The following is a 20803-nucleotide window of genomic DNA, read 5'->3' as shown; positions in this document are numbered from 1 at the left end:
ATTTTGTCTAGTTGCTATTCATATAAAGTACAGTATTGAAGTTTCCAACTATTATTGTTGAACTCATTATTTCTCTTTTCAATTCTTTCAATTCCTGCTTCATGTATTCTGAGGCTCTGTTAGGTGCACACAAGTTTGTAATTGTGAAATCTTTTTGAAAGACTGAGCTTTTTCATTATGTAATGTTTTTCTCTCTCATAACAATTTTTGTCTTAGAGTTCCCATCATGGCTCAGTGGAAAAGAACCCAACTAGCATCCAAGAGGATGCAGGTTTGATCCCTGGCCTCACTCAGTGGGTTGAGGATCCAGTATTGCGTGGCTGTAGTGTAGGCCAGAAGCTGCAGCTCTAATTTGACCCCTAGCCAGGTAATTTCCACATGCCGCACTGCAGCCCTTTAAAAAAAAAAAAAAAAAAAAAATTGTCTTAGGTCTATTTAATCTTATTTATCTTATAGCCATTCCAAGCTTTGGTTTCTGTTTGCATATATACCTTTCTCATCCTTTACTTTCAACCAACTTGTATCTCTGAATCAGTAGTTGAATCATGTTTTTCTTAGTCTATTGCGCAAATCTGCCTTTTAGTTGAAGAACTGAGTTTTGTTAAATAATTTGTCAGTGTGCCATTTTAATTCCCTAATGACTTCTTTTATTATATATATTTTTGTTATATATTTTAAATATTGTATTGGGGATTATAATTAACATCTTAATTTATAACACTCCTAGTTTGGATCATACCAACTGAATTTCAATAGTATACAAAAACCTTGCTCCTATATATAACTGCTTCTCTCCCCTATAGTTACTGTCACTAATTATATCTTTATACAGTGTGCCCCTAAGCACAGACTTAACAGTTTTTGTTTATGCTGTTGTCTTTTATATTATATAGGGGGGGAAAGCATTACAAAGCATTAATTAACATTAACATTTATAATTACCTATGCATCTTTGTGTTCTTTTTAACTGAACATGAATTTAAATTACTCTCATGTCCTCTCATTTCAGCCTGAAGCATTTCTTGTAGGGCAAGTCCTCTGGCCATGATTCTATTTTTGTTTATCTGGGACTGTCTTCATTACCCCTTCATTTCTGATAGCTACAGACTTTTTTTTCTTTTTTCTTTTGGCTGTGCCTGAGGCATGTGGTAGTTCCCAGGCCATGAATCAAACTCATGCTACAGCAGCAACCCAAGCCACTGCAGTGGCAACACCAGACCCTTAACCTGCTGTACCAAAAAAGAACTTATTTTTGCTAGAGAATTCTTGACTTTTTTTCTTTCAGTACTTTAAATATGTCATCCTACTGCCTCTAAACTCAATGTTTCTGATGAGAAATAAACCATAATCTAAGGACTCGTGTGTAATGAAGGCTTCTCTTGCCACTTTCAAGATGCTGTCTTTGGCAGTTTGACTGTCATGCCTTAAGAGTGAAGTTTATCCCACTTGAGTTTGGTGAGCTATTTAAGTCTGTAGATTAACATTTTTCATTAAATTTAGAGTTTTAAGGCAATATTTCTTCAAATATTCTTTATACCCTTTCTCTTCTTCTGGGACTCCCATTATGCATATGTTGCCATGCTTGATGGTGTCTCATATATCTCTAAAGCTCTGTTCATTTTTCATTCTTTTCCTTCCTGCTCCTCAAATTAGATGTTTTAATTCACCTAGCTTCAAATTCACTGATTCTTTTTTGAGAAAAATCTGCTTCAGAAATCCTTTAGTCAATCTTTCATTTTATTGTACTTCTCCAGTGCATAATTATAGTTCCTTTTAAAATTTTTTCTACTGATATTTTCTATTTGATGACACATCATTCTCCCAATTTCTTTTGGCTCTTTGGATATACTTGAGAGTTTTCTTAAAGTCTTTGACTATTAAGTCCAATGTCTACACTTCCTAGGGTTAGTTTATATTCATTTCTTCTGAGTCTTGTTTCTTGCATGCTTCAACTTTTTGTTGAAAACTGGATATTGAATAACTTCACAACTTTAGCAATCAGATATTTCACCCCTACTTAGAGTTTAATGCTACTGCTGGTTTAGTTGTTTTCTTGTTTAATTATTTTTCTAAACTAATAGTACAAAGTCTGTATTTTCCATCATCTGGAACCACTGAAGAAGTCTCCATTCTATTAGCTTTGTGGTCAGCCAGTAAATGGAAAGAGATTTCCTAGAAGCCTGGAACCAAAAAATTCTCCCAATGTTTGCAGATGGGCTGTGTGTGTTGAGATATGCCTTCAGTACTCCTGCCTTCAAGGTCAGCCAGTGGTGAGAGCTTAGAACCCTCTTAGGTCTCTCCCAAACATGTGCACAAGCCTGAACACACGTGTGGCCTTTTAGATTCCTAGGTCAGAGAATTTCAAAGCCCTTCTTCCCCAAAGTATCTTATCCACAGCCTTTCCTCTCAAGTTTTTCATTTGTTCTTTGCCCCAACTGTTGTCACTGCCTCTGGCAGCAGTGACTAATAAATACATTTACCTGTACATATTTTTGACAAACACTGTACATATTTTTGACAAACACTTGCAGAAAATCACTTCAGCAGTGGGAGAGTTCCAAATTAAATGATGTAAAGGTAAGCCTTTTGAAGCAGTCTTCCATGGAGATACAGAACAAATTAATTACAATTAATTGTGAATGAGATCCATTCTTCTCCCTCTGCTATTAGCACCAGTATAGAGTCTGCTATTTTCAAGGCTACCATTGAGCTAACGAATAAGGGTTGGGATCAGGGTAGATTAAAGTGCCATAAAGCTCAATGTTCTTCAGAGATTCAATATTTTTTCTTGATTAAATGTCCCTCTGGTTGAAACAAGCCTTCAGTTGGTTTTCAGAGTCCTGAGGAAGTTGATTCTGAGAGTCTTTGCTTTCATGGAAAGATGAACTTTTACAGTTCCCTATTTCACCATTTTAACTGTTTTAAAACTAGAATTATGCCAAGTCTGGAAAATGCATTTGTTTGTCCGCATAGCAGACTCCAATGATCTCAATTAGGGAAAGTGGTTCAATACAACCTATTATTGCCTTAGTTATAACTACCCACGGAGTGATCTGCCCAAGCAAAAAGACTTGTCCTCTCTAACCTCCATCTTTTATCACACACAAGCTCTTGTAAATGAGTGCAGCCCTAAATGTCTAATCCACTATAAAACTGGGCTAAGGAAATATTCTGACTTTTTCATTTTAATTCTCTCTGGGACTAAGACAACTTGGAGCAGAGGGGTGGCAAAGTCTCTAGTAATCTTTAATCTATATTTTCAAAGAAATCCATTATGCAATTAAACCATTCCTTTAGTCAATCTTACTCTCAAAATGAGCTTGACACAGTAGTTGATACCCTCCAAGTACAAAGGTTCTTGTTTGCAACCATAAAATAAAATACTGGGAAGAAACACTGGAACATAATATACAAACTCACAGTGAGCATTTAATTTTGGATATGAATTCATGACAGCCAAAGAAAAATATGATCAGTTACAAAGTCTTACAATCAAAAAATTAAAAAAAAAAAAAAAAAAAAAAAAAACAACAGGCGCAGGATTAAGACGGTGGAATAGAAGGACTGGAGCTCAACATCTCTCCTAAAAACAACAAAACTCACAACTAAAGACTGAGCAATCTCCACCCAAATGGACCGGAAACCTTAAAAAAGATACCATACTCCACGGAGTTCCCGTCGTGGCGCAGTGGTTAACGAATCCGACTAGGAACCATGAGGTTGCGGGTTCGGTCCCTGCCCTTGCTCAGTGGGTTAACGATCCGGCGTTGCCGTGAGCTGTGGTGTAGGTTGCAGACGCGGCTCGGATCCCACGTTGCTGTGGCTCTGGCGTAGGCTGGCGGCTACATCTCCGATTAGACCCCTAGCCTGGGAACCTCCATATGCCGCGGGAGTGGCCCAAGAAATAGCAACAACAACAACAAAAAAGACAAAAAAAAAAAAAAAAAAAAAGCTATGGGAAAAAAGATACCATACTCCAGAAGAAACAGAGGAGGCCACATCAAGAGGTAGGAGGGGCGATTTCGTGATATAAACAACCCCGTACCTCCTAGGTGGGAAGCTCCACAGACTGAAAACTAACTGGTTCACAGAGACTCACCTACAGGAGTGAGAATTCTGAGCCCCACGTCAAACCCTCACTTGCTGGGATCTGGCACTGGGAGAAAGAGACCCTGGAGCATCCGGCATTGAAGGCCAGTGGAGCTTTTGCACAGGAGCTCCACAGGACTGGGGGAAACGGAGACCCCATTCTTAAAAGGCACCCATGGACTTTCACGAGCACTGGGTCCCAGGGCAGAGTGAGGTCTCCATAGGAATCTGGGTCAAACCTGACTGCAGTTCTTGGGCGACATCCTGGGAAAACAGGGGTGAATGTGGCTTGTTGTGAGGGAAGGACATTGAAGGCAAAGCTCTCGGGAATATTCAGCAGCTGCCTTTCTCTGGAGGGGGCCGTTTTGGGAAGATCTGGCCCCACCTGTCAGTCAGTGCTGAGAAGCCCCAGGGCAAACAACAATCCAGGTGGGATCACAGCCCCGCCCCTCAGTAAACAGGCTCCCTAAAGACCCCCCAGGCACACAGCTGCCTCTAACCCCATCCAGAGACTAAGCTCCACCCACAAGAGGGATTAGAATCAGCTCCACCTACCAGTGGGCAGGCATCAGCCCTTCCCATCAGGAAGCCTACAGCAAGCCCCTATCTGACTTCAGCCACAAGGGGGGCAGACACCAGAAGTAAGAGAGGCTACAACCCTATTATCTGTAAAAAGGTCACCACACCAAAAATCTATAAAAATGAAAAGACAGAGACACTATAACTCAGATGAGGGAGAAAGGAAAAACCCCACAAAAACAGCTAAGCATGAGGAGATTCTCAGCCTCGACGAAAAAGACTTTAGATTGTTGATGCTGAAGATGATGCAAGACATTGGAAATAAACTGGAGGCAAAGATGGATAATTTACAGGAAACACTGACCAAAGAGATACAAGATATAAAACTTAAACAAGAAGAGATGCAAAATACAATAACTGAAATAAAAAAATCACTAGAAGCAGCTAAGAGCAGAATACAGGAGACAGAAGAATGAATAAATGAGGTGGAGGACAGATTAGTAGAAATTACAGACGTGGAACAGAAAAGAGAAAAAAGATTGAAAACAAATGAAGAGAGTCTCAAAGAACTCTGGGACGGAGTTCCCGTCGTGGCGCAGTGGTTAACGAATCCAACTAGGAACCATGAGGTTGCAGGTTCGGTCCCTGCCCTTGCTCAGTGGGTTAACGATCCGGCGTTGCCGTGAGCTGTGGTGTAGGTTGCAGACGCGGCTCGGATCCCACGTTGCTGTGGCTCTGGCGTAGGCCAGTGGCTACAGCTCAGATTTGACCCCTAGCCTGGGAACCTCCATATGCCACGGGAGCGGCCCAAAGAAATGGCAAAAAGACCAAAAAAAAAAAAAAAGAACTCTGGGACATTAAATGCAACAACATCCGCATTATAGGGGTACCAGAAGGAGAAGAGAGAGAGAAGGGGACAGAAAAAATATTCCAAGAGATAACAGCCAAAAACTTCCCTAACATGGGAAAGGAACCACTCACTCAAATCCAGGAAGCACGAGTACCATATAAAATAAACCCAAGGAGGAAAACACCGAGACACATATTAATCAAACTGAACAAAATTAAAGACAAAGAAAAAATCTTTGAGAGCAGCTAGGGAAAAGAAACAAGTAACATACAAGGGAACCCCAATGAGGTTATCGACAGATATTTCAGCAGAAACTCTGCAGGCCAGAAGTGAGTGGCATGATGTACTTAACGTGATGAAAGGAAAAAACCTCCAATCAAGATTAATCTACCCAGCAAGGCTCTCATTTAGATTTGAAAGAGAAAGCAAAAGCTGAGAGAATTCAGCAATACTAAACCAGCCTTACAACAAATACTAAAGCAACTTCTCTAGGCAGAAAAGAAAAGACAGCAACAGAAAACAAAAATTCCACAAATGACAAGGCTCACCAGTAAATGCATATATACAGTAAAGATACGAAATCATCCATCCACAATTATACCACCAAAATCAGGAATCCTGAGAAGATGTGGTAGAACAAATGCAGAACAAATGCAGAACACTGGAGATGAACTTGCAATTAAGAGAACAACTTAAAACAATCTCATATACATATAGACTCATATCAAAATTTCAGAATAACTGCAAACCAAAAATCTACAATTGATAAACAAGGAATCTCTGGAGAAGAAATACATCTCACAGTAAATAAGCGCATAATCCACCATGAAGGGGTCATTTGACATCATTTTTGGAGTGCTGAAGTCTTCTTAGATCTGATTCTGATTTCCTCTCCATCAAAGAATTTATGATAATTATAATTAAATAATGCCACTGTACAATTAAATAATACAATTCTACAATTGTATTATTAATAACCATTTCTCTCCATGGTACAATGTAAGGTCTATAATGTCTTGTTTATCACATCACCTAGAATGGTGTAATGCCTATATTGAAGAATCAGTAAGATGTAACAAATTGTGAGAACATATTTACACTGTTTTTTAACCAATTTATGCATTTTATATTTTACTTATTTTCAGAGGGTATATTATTTTTGTTATTCTTACCAGTTAGGTTATTCTTCTTCTTATGCTATATAAAATATTTAATGGTATATAAGGCTTTCTTCTTTATAAGTTTTAGTTGCATAATATACACAATTTTAATATAATGCTAATTTTTAAAGAAAAATTGAATGTAATAGATAATACTAAATAGTAAAGATGAAAGCCATACAAAATGGGATAAAGTATAGAATAGATTTCCTATTTGTCTCAGCATATTTTCCATTTTTCCATTCCACTTCTCCAGAGGGAGTCACTTAATCTGTTTCTTAAGATCCATGATATAATAATCTGTGTGAAGGTAACTGTGTTTAAATATATGTACTTCATTCTGTACAAAAAATAAAAATAAAATTTCAAAAAAAAACAAAAAACAAAAAAAAAACAAAAAACGGCAGAGAAAGTTAAAGTATCTGACCTGGTCCTAAAACAAACACACACACACACACACACACACACACCCTCAATAACATTCCAAAAGTAAAAAGCAATTTTTTAAGGCTGTTTTTCAAACTATCCCTACTCACTAGCCTAACACAAGGCACCACAGGAGAAAATTCTATAGGAAACTAGTGCTTTAGAGTCAGCATACAAGGAGAGCAGTCATCATCATTTACTATCTGGGTCTAAATGACTCTTTCTTAAAATATATACATTTTAAGTTATTTTACAAGAAATGTTCAGAAGAATAAAGAAATAGTTAAAAAAACAACTTTATTAGAATTTTTAATAAATACTAAAATACAGTACGCTCAAATATCCATTTCAGATTTCCCACATTTGCCTGGTTTTTAAATAAAAAATAGGCAAAATGGGTCATGTCCTCTAAATACAACTGTTCATCAAGTGTCATGAATAAATGTGGACTCCTGATTTTAAACACATCTCTAATAGGTTCTAGCTTATCGTTACTCCTGGTCCTTCTTCTGGCAACTGCATTGTCAAAGTGCAATACTTGAAACCTTGAAATTTTGAAACTTTTAATGTTGAAGAAAGAATGGCCATCTTCTTTGATCTGTAATTTGCAAAACATTGTCATGTTTAGATTTATAAACATTACTTAGAATAATCAACCCAATTAACTTTTTTCACTTGCACATCTACTGCCTTCTCATCACCTTTATATACACATCCTCTTTCAATAACGTCCACTTACAAAAACTGTACCCAAATTTGGAGCACAAATATAAGAGATGAAAGAATATCCACATACATCCTTTTACCACATGTCCACGATTTTGTCACAAAATACTATGTGATTAATTACTCCTTGCTGAATGAATAAATGTGTAATACCATATTTTTTTGGTCTTTAGAAATAAAATTCGCCTAAGAGATTACCATCTGAAGATTCAGTCTTGAGACTTTGCATATAGAGCAACTTCCCAATCATCATTAGAGTCTAGCATGCTGATATTTGCCTCTCTGTATTCATTTTGATTCATGCTATAATTATGAAAACTTGTTCTTCTGTCGATTTTCTTCTTTGCCATTATTAACAAAATATGAAAAACTATTAATTTCTAATTCTGCCCAATAAGAGCAAAAAGCAGACAAAGATGGTTTCTCCAGACTCCTTTTATACTTCTTCATTCATACTTTATACAATGAAATATGAAAATTGTAAGATAACACAAGAGCAAATTAAGGTGCAAAGGACTAAATCTGGCCCATAACGTATTTTCGTATGACCTGGGAGCTAACAATAGTTTTTTACATCTATAAAGGTTGTTTAAAGAATAGGAGTTCCCATCATGGCTCAGCAGAAACGAATCTGACTAGTATCCATGAAAAGGCAGGTTAGATCCCTGGCCTTGCTCAGTGGGTTAAGGATTTGGCATTGCCCTGAGCTGTAGTGTAGGTCGCAGACGTGGCTCAGATCTAGTGTTGCTGTGGCTTCGGTGTAGGCCAGCGGCTACAGCTCCAATTTGACTCCTAGCCTGGGAACCTCCATATGACACGGGTACAGCCCTAAAAAAGACCAAAGAAAAGAAAGAATATGTCACAGAGACCATATGTAGTATGCAAAGCCTAGAATATTTACCATTTTAAGCTTTACAAAAATGTTTGTGAGCCTCTGCTTTAATTAATTCCATCATTCATCCTTTTTCTTATTATTTCAGCCTTTTCTTTCCTATACTTGAGAATAAATAATGAGTAATGATGAAACAGCAAAATGCTTCAAGATACAGACACTAATATCCACAAATGCATCTTAGATTTATAAAATGGTCCAATGGACCCATATGGTAATTGCAAAGTTTAAAAAATATGTAAGTAAATGTCTTCTCTCTGTTCTTTGGAAGACCTCTACAAAAGAGTAAAACTCATGAAATAATCTTTCTAAGAGTTATAAGTGCCCCCAAAAGAAACTAAAAAACTAGAAGTGAGTCTACTGGTTAAGATATTTTTGGTGTGAAGTAGTGTGCACAGCAGCAAAGAGATGAGGACTAAAGAAAATTGTTATGCCAAAAATAAGCACTTCACCATGAGACGGCATTTGAATATGACATATGCTAAAAAGCTACAGAAAAACAACTTAATTATGCCTGTGGTGGAGACCAGCGGCTACAGCTCCGATTTGATCCATATGCTGTGGGTGCGGGCCTAAAAAAGACCAAAAAACAAAAACAAAAACAAACAAGCAATATTTTAAGCCAGATAATAACTTATCTGACATCACAGTATGTCTTAGAATTTGGACACCACGGAGTTCCCGTTATGGCGCAGTGGAAACGAATCCAACTAGAAACACTGAGGCTGTGGGTTCAATCCCTGACCGTGCTCAGTGGGTTAAGGATCCGGAGCTGCCGTGAGCTATGGTGCAGGTCACAGACGAGGCTAAGATCCTGGGTTGCTGTGGCTGTGGTGTAGGCTGGCGGCTACGGCTCCAATTCAACCCTTCACCTGGGAACCTCCATATGCTGCAGGTGTGGTCCTAAAAAGACAAAAGAAGACAACAACAACAACAAAAAAGAATTTGGACACGTGAAATGTATTTAAACAAACAATATTCACCGAGTATCTAAAGTTCATCACTGTGCCCTATACACTCTGAAGAACATAAAGACACAGTGTCCTCTCAAGGAGCTTACATCTAATAAGGGAATAACAATTACTGAGACTTTATGAACAGATTTCATTATCTGGGTGATTTTTAAGATCCCTCCTAGAGATGTCTTTCTAAAATTTTATCAAAACATAATAACCATTTTTTGAGCACCAACTATGTCCAAGCACTATTATGCATTTTGGACTCATTACCTCTAATGCTCACAAAAACACATGCACCTTAGGTATTACCATCCTAATTTTACCTGAATTTTCCCCTAAGGTTAAATAATTTGGTCAAGACTACCCAGCTAGTAAAGACTATCAATGGGATTGAAACAGGTCTAGCAAGCTCCAAGTCTGATGTTCATTTTCATTAATTATCTTTCCTGTTTATACCAAATTCTGCAGTATGAAGTCTTAACGATTTTTATTCATTACTTACTTCACAATAAGCCATTCAAGAAAGCAAGTCAAGAAAATGTCAGGAAGTACAAGGTTCCCATTCTGGCTCTAGTTCCACTTCTATTAGAATAGACTAATAGCATCCTGAAGGGTTTTTCTGTCCTTTCTAAACCCCTTGACAAGCTCAATCCAATTTTAAAATGAAAACTACAATAAGCTTAAAAGTTTCTTCCTGGCAACTGAGCTAGATGAAATGAGAGACCACATATGTCATGTGTAGAAGCCAAAGCAATGACATTAAAACATGGCAGCAAGCCCAACAAGAAAAGAGCAGAACTGTAACGAAAAAAGTCAAATGACTTATAACAAACTCTCAACATTCCTTAAAAATTCCTCTTTGGTGCTAAGTTTTTTTTCATGATATTTTTAATGTTTCTGTCATGAAAGACAAAGAAAGGCCGAGCAACTGTGTCAGAGTAAAGACTGAAGAAGTGTGACAATTAAATGCAATGCACAATATTGACTGGACCCTAGATGGAGGGAGGAACTGCTAAAAATGGCATTATTGGGAAAACTGGCTTAACTTTAATACAGAATGTATAACAGACAACAGTATTGTACTAATGTTAAATTTGCTGATTATAAAAGAATACCCTTGTTTCCACAAATATAGTCTAATGTATTTAGGAGTAGAGGGGTATGGTATCTACAAATTATTCTCAAAAGTCTCAGAAGAAAAAAAATTCAGAGAAGGATAAATAAAATGTAACAAAATTAATGAATATGGAAGAGGAATATAAAAAATTTTTTATATTATTCTTGTAATTTTTCTCTAATTTTTAAACTATTTCAAAATAAAATTGTTTTTAAATCCCTAATGCAAAAATCATAAGTATCATAACTGATATTTATAGAACCTCACTCCAGGAAGTTTCCATTGTGGCTCAGCATAAACGACCCCAACTAGCATCCATGAGGATGTGTGTTCAATCCCTGGCCTAGCTCAGTGAGTTAAGTATCCAGCATTGCTGTGAGCTGTGGTGTAGGTTGCAGACACAGCCTGGATCCCGAGTTGCCATGGTGAGCTGTGGTATAGGTCAAAGACACGGGGCTTGGATCCCGTGCTGCTATGATGTAGGCTGGCATCTGCAGCTCGGATTCAACCCTTAGCTTGGGACTTCCACAGGCAGCAAGTATAGCCCTAAAAAGCAGAAGCGAAAAAAAAAAAGAACTTCACTCCAAGCTAACACTACCTCACAGTAGGGCCTTAGTACCAAAAAACAGTAATAAGAAGGTAAAACCTCACCATAAGGTGCCTAGTTCAGGTGTCTAAAACACAAACTATTAGCCTTTTCTTAACATGAGTATTCTACAAAGCTCTACCACATTCATTGCTCTATTTTATGAATATAAATATACAATCCCCCCTCCTTGTGATTTAATCAACTAGTTCTTATCCTTCTATTAAGTACAATCACATATTAAAGTGCTATAGACAATAAAAAATATTTAAGTTCCAAAGAAGTGTTTTATTATATCTGACCTAATGTCCTACTCCCCCACCTGCTCTTCCAATCTTGGACTCGTCTTGTTTCCCATTCTCCACTGCAGATGTCACTGGAATTCTCCCTGACTGAGGCATTGAGCCATTTCCTCATTGTCTCTTGAAACACTTTAAAATAGTTAACCTACAGAGAAAAGGAAGGTTTTAAGTTGAACTTAGGTATGTGTATGAACGAATATGTGGATGTGGCTTAAACAAACTCTTCAAATAGCATATGAACTCTACAAGTATATACCTTTGACATATGCATATAAACATGTTTAAATATGAATAATATACATTCATTCAGTTACATATTTTTGGTAAGACAAACTGCTTCCACCTTCCAAGTTCAGAATTAAAAATTTAAACTTTAATTTAAAAGATATAGTACTCAATATTCCTTATATATCATGAACCAGAACTTTTTTTTTTGGCCTCACCTGTAGTATATGAAGGTTCCTGACCCAAGGATCAAACCTGAGCCACAGCTGCAGCAACAGTGGATCCTTAACCCACTGTGCCAAGCTGGGGATCAAACTCATGCCTCCTCAGCAACCCTAGCCTCTGAACTCAGATTTTTTTTTTTTTTTGTCTTTTTTTTTTGTTGTTGTTGTTGTTGTGGTTGTTGCTATTTCTTGGGCCGCTCCCGCGGCATCTGGAGGTTCCCAGGCTAGGGGTCCAATCGGAGCTGTACCCACCAGCCTACGCCAGAGCCACAGCAACGCGGGATCCGAGCTGCGTCTGCAACCTACACCACAGCTCACGGCAACGCCGGATCATTAACCCACTGAGCAAGGGCAGGGACCGAACCCGCAACCCCATGGTTCCTAGTCGGATTCGTTAACCACTGCGCCACGACAGGAACTCCTGAACTCAGATTTTTAACCCACTGCACCACAGCAGGAACTCCAAACCACGATGTCTCATTATTCATGTATTACAGTTTTTAACAGATTATAAGTTAAAAATGAATACCAGTACTCAGCTGACCTACTATATGAATGCTGAATATTTTTGTGCATCTTACAGTTTAATAATGCTACTAAGACTAGATACTGACTTCAGAACTCATGTAAGACATTTTAAGAAAAACTTCCCAAAGTGCTATGAAAAAAATTCAAAAAGTACTGTGAGATCTGATAATACTAATATTGCACAACTAAAAGAAATACTTAAAAGTATATGGAAAATGAATTTTTAATTAGATATCTTTTGTGTTAATGGAACAGACATACATCAAAAAAGTACCTATCTCCCAAAAGACTTTTTTTTCCCCAGTAAATTTTTTTTCTTACTCAATGAATTTATTACATTTATATTTGTACAATGATCACCACCATCCAATTTTATAGGATTTCCATCCCACAACCCCAGCGTATTCCCCCACAGGCCGAACTGTCTCCTTTGGAAACCATAAGTTTTTCAAGGTCTGTGAGTCAGTATCTGTTCTGCAAAGAAGTTCAGTCTGTCCTTTTTTCAGATTCCACATGTCAATGATAGCATTTGATGTTGGTATCTCACTGACTGACTTCACTTGGCATGGTAATTTTTAGGTCCATCCATGTTGCTAAAAATGCCAGTATTTTGTTCCTTTTAATGGCTGAGTAATATTCCATTGTGTATATGGACCACCTCTTCTTGATCTACTCCTCTGTCAGTGGACATTTAGGTTGTTTCAATGTCTTGGCTACTGAAAACAGTGCTGCAATGAACACTAGAGTACATGTGTCCTCATTAAGAAGATTAAAGATGCTGTCCACTGAGAAAATTCCTAGTACAACCCGGAGCTGATCATGAAATGCTTCTCTGGACAAGATTAAGTTAAAGCAAAGGTTAGCAAATATCCTTCTGCCTCGGCTATTCAACTCTGAAGACATGAAAATTCTAAACTTTGGAGAAAACATGTATTTATAATAGACTTTTGGCTTCCTATTATCCATATCTGACTCTCTCACAAGCTACTAAGAGCTGCAACATTGAACTATGGTATGAAGATGAAAATGAAGATACTAGCTTTAATTTAAAATAAATCACCGGAGTTCCCGTCGTGGCGCAATGGTTAACGAATCCGACTAGGAACCATGAGGTTGCGGGTTCGGTCCCTGCCCTTGCTCAGTGGGTTAACGATCCGGCGTTGCCGTGAGCTGTGGTGTAGGTTGCAGACGCGGCTCGGATCCTGCATTGCTGTGGCTCTGGCGTAGGCTGGTGGGTACAGCTCCGACTGGACCCCTAGCCTGGGAACCTCCAGATGCCGCGGGAGCGGCCCAAGAAATAGCAAAAAGAGAAAAATAAAAAATAAAAAAATAAAATAAAATAAATCACCAAAATGTGATTATTTGACCTAGTTTCTGCCATCATATTCAGAATTTAACTATGTGAGCAAGGAAAAGTGGAGATGAGGCCCTATAAAAATGATCAAATCCAGGTTCACAGTTATCAAATACAGATGTTTACACTGTTAACACTAATTCATAGTACATTATGAACAGTTAACAATGCTTATCATAATTCCTAGAGGAACCACTAAAAAGTGCAAAGGTAAAGGTAAAAAAAAAAAAAAAATAGAAGAAATGTGTGTTTAAAAAATATTCAATCCAGGAGTTCCCATCGTGGCACAGCGGTTAACGAATCCAACTAGGAACCATGACGTTGCAGGTTTGATCCCTAGCCTTGCACAGTGGGTTAAGGATCTGGCGTTGTTGTGAGCTGTGGTGTAGGTCGCAGACTCGGCTTGGATCCCGAGTTGCTGTGGCTGTGCCATAGGCCAGCGACTACAGCTCCAATTAGACCACTAGCCTGGGAACCTCCATATGCTGCAGGTGCGGCCCTAGAAAAGGCAAAAAGACCAAAAAAAAGAAAAAAAAAAAAAATTCAATCCAAAAGAATGCCAAAGAGGGGAAGGGCAAGCAAAACAAAAATTTAAACCTACCCATATCAGTAACAATAAATATTAATGGTCTAAGCACCTCACTTAAAAGGCAGAAAAAGGCAGTACCTAGTTATATGCCATTTACAACAGGTATAAAGATGTCAAAGGTAAAAATACAGAAGAAAATATAGCATGTGAACACTAGCCATGAATTCCCTTCATGGCTCAGCAGTTAACCTGACTAGGATCCATGAGGACGCAGGTTTGATTCCTGGTCTTGCTCAGTGGGATAAAGATCTGGCATTGCTGTGAGCTGTAGTGTAGGTTGAAGATGCGGCTCGGATCTGGCGTGGCTGTGGCTATGGTGCAGGCCAGCAGCTATAGCTCCAACTGGACCCCTAGCCTGGGAACCTCCATATGCCTCAGGTGCGGCCCTAAAAAGCAAAGCAAAAAAAAGAAAGAAAGAAAGCTGAGATGTTCCCACTGTGGCACAGTGGGTTAAGAACCTGACTGCCATGGCTTGGGTTGCTGCGTAGTGGTACTATGGGTTAAAGGATCCAGCACTGCTGCAGCTGCAGCACAGGTAGCAGCTGTGCTGTGGCTCGGATTCAGTCCCTGGCCTGGGGAACTTCCATATGCCACAGATGCAGCCATTTGAAAAAAGAAAAAGAAAAGGAAAGAACAGAGAGCTGAAGAAGGTATATAAATTTTAGACAAAGCAGACCTCAAAACAGAGCAGTACCAAGAGATAAAGGGTATTTTATATTAATGGAAAGGACCAATTCAATTCATTATTAATCTTAGACACTCATAAAACAGAGGAAAAGAGAGCAATTGTTATGCCTTTTATTTCTTTTTCTTGCCTGACTGCACCCTTACTACTTCTAGTCAACATGGTGCTCGAGGTCTGGACAACATAACAAGGCAATAAAAAGAAATCAAAGACATAAATCCTGGAAAGAAGTCTTTTTTACAGACATTATAAGCATCTACACAGAAAACTCTAGAATGCAAATAGAACTATTAAAAAGAGAGTTTAGTAAGATATTCAATATGTTATCTTTTTCCTTCATGGTTCAGGATACAAAGTCAATATACAAAAATCAGGTGTGTGACAATACCAAACACTGACAAGTAGGTGGAGCAAAAGGAACTCTTACATTGCTGGCGGGAATGCAAAACGGTACATACAGCCACCTAGAAGACAATTTAGCACTTTTTCACAAAACTAGCATACTCTTGAGAATCCTCTTGTTTGTGCAATGGGTTAAGGATTCTGTGTTGTCACTGTAGTGGCTTGGGTCACTGCTGTGGCCTGGGTTTGCTCCCTGGCCTGAGAACTTTCACATGTTGCGGGTACAGCCAAAAAAAAAAAAGAAAACTAAACGTGTTCTTACCATAATACCCAGCATTCATACTCCTTGATATTCAAAAGAGTTGAAAATACCTATACACCCAAAAACCTACATATGGATGTTTATAGCAGCTTTATTCCTAACTGCCCAAACATGAAAGGCAACCAAGGTGCCCTTCAGTGAGTTCCCTAGAGGCACGGCAGGTTAAGGATCCAGAGCTATCACTGGAGCAGCTCAGGGTAGCTGCTGTGGTGCAAATTTGATCCCTGGCCCAGGAACTTCCACCTGCCACAGGCACAGCTAGAAAACTAAAATGTTCTTCAGTAAGTGAACGGACAAGTAAATTATGGTACATCAAGACAATGGACTATTACTCAGCATTAGAAAGAAATAAACTATCCAGCCATGAAAAGACACAGTGGAACTTTAAATGCGTATTACTAAGTGAAAGAAGCCAATCTGAAAAAAACTTCATACTTCATACCGTATGATGCCAACTACATGACATCCTGAAACAGACAAAATTAGACAATTTAAATAGTGGCTGTGGTGGGGGTGGGGACAGGTTCGGAGGTAGAGCACAGAGGATTTTTAGGGCACTGAAAATATTCTGTATGATATTATAATTATGGGTATATATCCTACACATTTGTCTAAACCTACAGAATGTACACCACCAAGAGAAAACTCTTAAGGTAAGCTGTGGATTCTGGGTGATTATGATACGTCAATGTTAAGTTCATCTTTGGTTAAAAAAAAAAAAGGAAAAAAATTTACATCAGTAAATGATGTTGATAATGGGGGAGGACTATGCATATGTGGGAGCAAAGGTACGTGGGAAATCTCTGTTCCTCTCTCAATTTTGTTGTAAAGCTAAAACTGCTCTAAAAAAAATAAAGTCTAAAAAAAAAATAAATGAATTGTACTTGTATATACCAGTAACAAATGACTGGAAATTTGTTTGGGGGGAGGGGGTGTCAAAATGCCCAAGAAATAGGTAAACTATAACCTATCAACAAAATGTAATACTATCTTAAACAAGTAGAAAAAAAGGACCATATACTCTACATCACTGCTTCTGAAAACCTTTCTACTCGCATCTTTTCCTTTTAAATAAACATGAAAATCTTATCTTCTATTTCCACTCCATCCCACCTGGATATCGGAATGTGTCTGTTTCTCAGTCTACTTGGTAAATAGGAAAGGAGAGAAAAAAAACTAAATATTTAACACTTTTTAAACATAAAAAAACTTCATAACCCATATGAAATAATACTAAGAAAAAACGGCAGAAAAACAGCAATTACAAACATATGAACCATATATGTATATAAACAATGGAAAGGAATATGACTGTAATTTTCTTCTTTAATTTGCTTTGGGAGGTGAAAAGACCTATTACATTTAAAATAGATCCTAATCCCTGCTCAATTTTAGAAACTCTCCAAAATTTTCTAGATCTCAAGAATCTCAACAGTAAGTTTAGGAATTGGATTAAATTATTTTTAGAGCCTTCTATTCTAACATTTCATGGCTTATTCTGTTTTTATACTTGGCAAGGATATGCTCTATTAGTTTTTTTATGTAGTACCAAGTACACGGTACCTTTTTTATGACTCTCTAAAAGCTGCCATCGCTATCATGATCCATTACCCACATTCAGTACCCTTTCTTCAGGCCTCCGGTATCATTTGCTTTAAAGGCCCTTCTAATCTAGGAATTCAGTTCCACTTATAGGTGTTTCTTCTACAGAAATATAGTGCTAGCAAATGCATACAAAGACACGTGTAAGAATACTTATTGTAGCATTGCCAATAAAACAATAAAAAAATGGAAACAATCCAAATTTCTATAAATAGGGATTCATTAAATAAATTTCGGTATTATCATATAACAGACAACTGTTTGAAAGAGGTAGATCTATATATACTGCCTAAAATTTAACAGACTTTCTTTTTCTCTGAGCAAAATATTTAATTTCTCTGACATCTAGTCCCTTGAAAACTAGAGGCTGATAATACCCACCTCTAAATGTTGTTAAAGATTAAATAGGTAATACACATGAAAGCGTAGTGCAGTGCATTGCATGAGCAGATGTTCAATGTTACCCTCTTCTTCATCCTTCAAACATTACAAAATCTTTGCAACTGGCTTCTCTGGCTTTAATCTCAACAAGATTCCCAAGCCATCCCAGACAATGATTTTCCTAAAATATCATTTTAAAAAATATCATTCTCTTGCTCAAACACTTGCCTACTAGGAAAAAAAAAAATGTAAAAAAGGAGTTCCCGTCGTGGCGCAGTGGTTAACGAATCCGACTAGGAACCATGAGGTTGCGGTTCGGTCCCTGCCCTTGCTCAGTGGGTTAACGATCCGGCGTTGCCGTGAGCTGTGGTGTAGGTTGCAGACGCGGCTCGGATCCTGCGTTGTTGTGGCTCTGGCGTAGGCCGGTGGCTACAGCTCCGATTCGACCCCTAGCCTGGGAATCTCCATATGCCGCGGGAGCGGCCCAAGAAATAGCAACAACAACAACAACAAAAAAAAGACAAAAAGACAAAAGACAAAAGACAAAAAAAAAAAAGAAAAAAAAGTAAAAAAAAAAAAGAAGAAGAAAAGTAAATACCACATAGCATAACCATCATACAACAGCTCGACTTTACCTTTAAACCTTACCCCACCCCTTGCTTCCCAAATAGAAGTCTATCATGCTACCTTTAAAAGCCTCCTCAATGTCACTTGAAGGTGAAGTGTGCATTACTACTTTCATGACTCTGATGATTTCCAACTGCAATTCCCATCCTCTACTTACATCCCATCCAAACTTATTCACACTTGAAGTTCACGCTCCAGTCTAACCTTCCACAGAACCATTTTCAATTATCTAAGCTCACTAATCTGTTTCCTTTAAATACAGTCTTGGAGTGACTTTAATATTCACATTCATTTTCTCTCTCTCTCTCTCTCACACACACTCACACACACACACCCCACCAAGAACCTAACTGAAAGCAGGGTCTTTTGAAATGTGTATGTTAAGACAAGGTCTTTACATAAGCAAGTACTCTTTTCCTCCGTAAATTGTTTAATGGAAATGTCTAAGTAAATGCTAGCTATATTTCCCAAGCTTTCACAATGTAAACAGACACCTTAAAAATCATGATATAGCAAAAGACCTATAGTGCCCACAGCCACCACTTTTAAAAATATAAGTCCCATACAAATTTTGTTAATATTCCCTTTTATGTGCTAATTTGAGTTTGCAAACAATGCCTATAAAGAAAAGAATCTAAATAGTACTCTCAGTATTTCATAATTTTTACTAAGTTTTTGATTAAATGTCTCTTTCACACTATGAACACCAAGCACAGCATCCAATGATAAAAACTGCAAGAGGCTCATTTAAACGTCCCCAATTCTTTAACTACCAAACTATGTCTACTAAGCTTGTGCCTTTTATTTACTTTTTTAGGATGGCTAGATCCCATGGAGAGAGGAAGAAAGGAAGAAGGGAGGTTTCTTCTTGTCTCTTAATATCAAACCCTTCCTTTTAGATTTTGAAGATTAGTCTTATCCTAATTCTCAACCATCTGCCTGGATTGTTCCAGCATCAGCCTAAAAGAATATTAATCATATAACTTATTTTCAGAACCCAATAGTCTGAATTTCCTCTTGATAAAAATAAAATTCACAGTAACTGGTTTTAAAACCCCCTACCAACTGCAATTCTCCCAAAAGAGCTCTCAACCTTCTCCAACCAAAACTTTTTTGTGCAAAATTAATAAATCTGTTCATCATCTAGCAGAGAACCAAACCGCAGAATTGCCAAATTTTAACATGAAATCTGCTTCACTTGAACTAACCTTCTACCCTCCCTACTCCCACACAATTCTGCTAGATTTTTTTATTTAAGAAATTCTTGGTTTGGAAGTTTCCTTGTGGTACAGTGTTGCAACTGTGGCACAGACTACAACTGTGGCACAGACTGCAACTGTGGCACGGGTTCAATACCTGGCCCGTGAGTGCAGCCATATATATATATAATTTTTTTCCCCCTCACTTCAATCACCAACTGCCTAAAGTTACTTCACTAAGTCTCTCTTTCACCCTGAAATGCTGGTTAGCTAGTTTTGAGCAACCTAATAAAACATAAAGGGCATCTCAAAGGTTCAAAAATATAAATCCATTACAAATCCTACTTCTTTTATTTTAATAGTACATAATTCCCTAATACGAATAAAAAGTCTAATCTTTTCTGTATAAATTAAGAATTCTAATACTTGCAACATCCAGAAAGTGCATTTCCAAACATACTAGGAAAGAACCACCCAAAACAGTTTAACAGCATTCTCATTTGTTTAATGTTGATATTCACTAGGTCTCTAAGTATTTTAAGCTGCTTTATTTTTCTTTAATAAAGCATTGTGCTTTACTCAATACAAATAATGCCTTGAAATTTCACTTTGTTTTCAGGATAAAACCATCAAGAGCCATGCTATAGTGGAAATGATGAGAAATTAATTTTTAAAAGGCAAGAGAATAAAAGAACTAGTTTTTTTATCATAATGGAAATAAATCCATTTTTCTGTAATGGATTAAGTATTACTTTGGGACAGGGTTTTGAACTGTTTTATCTAATTTCACAACAGAAAACACTGAGTAATCATTGCTGTTAAAGATTTGGTTAGAGCAACTATATTAATTCATTTTCAATTACTGAATTTTCTAGAGATTGGATGAGATAACACAATAAGAAAATGTCTGAGAGTTTTATGATTTCAGAATGAATGGCCACTGCCCCGAACCTTTGGGGCATCACAAAAGGGAGGGAGTTCCCTAGATGTCTAGTGGTCAGGACTCTGTTTCCACCACTGTGGCCGAGGTTCAATCCCTGGTCTGGGAACTGAGATCCCTTATTAACCTGCTGCACACCACGGCCAAAAAATAAATAAA

At 37.7% G+C, this 20803-nt stretch overlaps 1 protein-coding gene and 1 long non-coding RNA gene across 2 annotated transcripts in view; both read right to left on the bottom strand.

The window, feature by feature from the left end:
- Positions 1-20803, bottom strand: part of HIKESHI (Hikeshi, heat shock protein nuclear import factor) — a 42930-nt gene that overhangs the window by 9258 nt on the left and 12869 nt on the right. The gene's annotated exons all lie outside the window — the stretch shown is intronic.
- Positions 7325-9444, bottom strand: LOC106508627. Its single transcript, XR_001305600.2, has 2 exons — positions 8672-9444; positions 7325-7642 (listed from the first exon to the last, which is right to left on the bottom strand). It is a non-coding gene; the product is annotated as an uncharacterized LOC106508627 (long non-coding RNA).

Source organism: Sus scrofa, chromosome 9 (assembly GCF_000003025.6).
Source record: "Sus scrofa isolate TJ Tabasco breed Duroc chromosome 9, Sscrofa11.1, whole genome shotgun sequence".
Taxonomy (NCBI): Eukaryota; Metazoa; Chordata; class Mammalia; order Artiodactyla; family Suidae; genus Sus; species Sus scrofa.
Note: the sequence above shows the minus strand (reverse complement) of the source record. Positions and strands in the feature narration are given on the sequence as shown.